Below are 453 nucleotides of genomic sequence, written 5' to 3' on the forward strand. Positions count from 1 at the left end.
TGTGTATGTGTGTGCGTGCGTGTGTGTGTGTGACTGTGTATGTAAATCGGGTGAAAATCCAAGCTGTATCCTCTTGAAGTACATCTGCTCATAACAGTATTCCAAATCCTTATGTAGATGTTATATCTATGTGGTGTGTGTGTGTGTGGATATGCATAATTGTGTATATGTGTACACTACTTTATTCAATAACCCCCTTTCCCTTTTCTATATTACTAGATACGTTTTTCTCCCCTTTAACTGTCTGAAGGACTCCTGATTACTAAATATATATAAACGCTTCATCCAAGTGCAAAATGTTTACTATTTGATTCTCTGCCTGAAGAATTTCTAATAGGAGATATCTTACATGTTTTCTACTACATGTACAATTTTTTAAACTCCTATTAGTAAATGAAACATATGCAATGGTGAATAAATAGTAGCAAAAATTTTCTAATCTCCTGTTATATA

The 453-nt window shown here is 33.3% G+C and overlaps 1 protein-coding gene across 6 annotated transcripts in view; it reads right to left on the reverse strand.

Annotated features, from left to right (window-relative positions):
• The window catches only part of LOC106883652 (ras-related protein Rab-1D), a 135,796-nt gene that overhangs the window by 1,700 nt on the left and 133,643 nt on the right, over positions 1-453 (reverse strand). The gene's annotated exons all lie outside the window — the stretch shown is intronic.

This window comes from Octopus bimaculoides, chromosome 3 (genome assembly GCF_001194135.2).
Source record: "Octopus bimaculoides isolate UCB-OBI-ISO-001 chromosome 3, ASM119413v2, whole genome shotgun sequence".
NCBI lineage: Eukaryota > Metazoa > Mollusca > Cephalopoda > Octopoda > Octopodidae > Octopus > Octopus bimaculoides.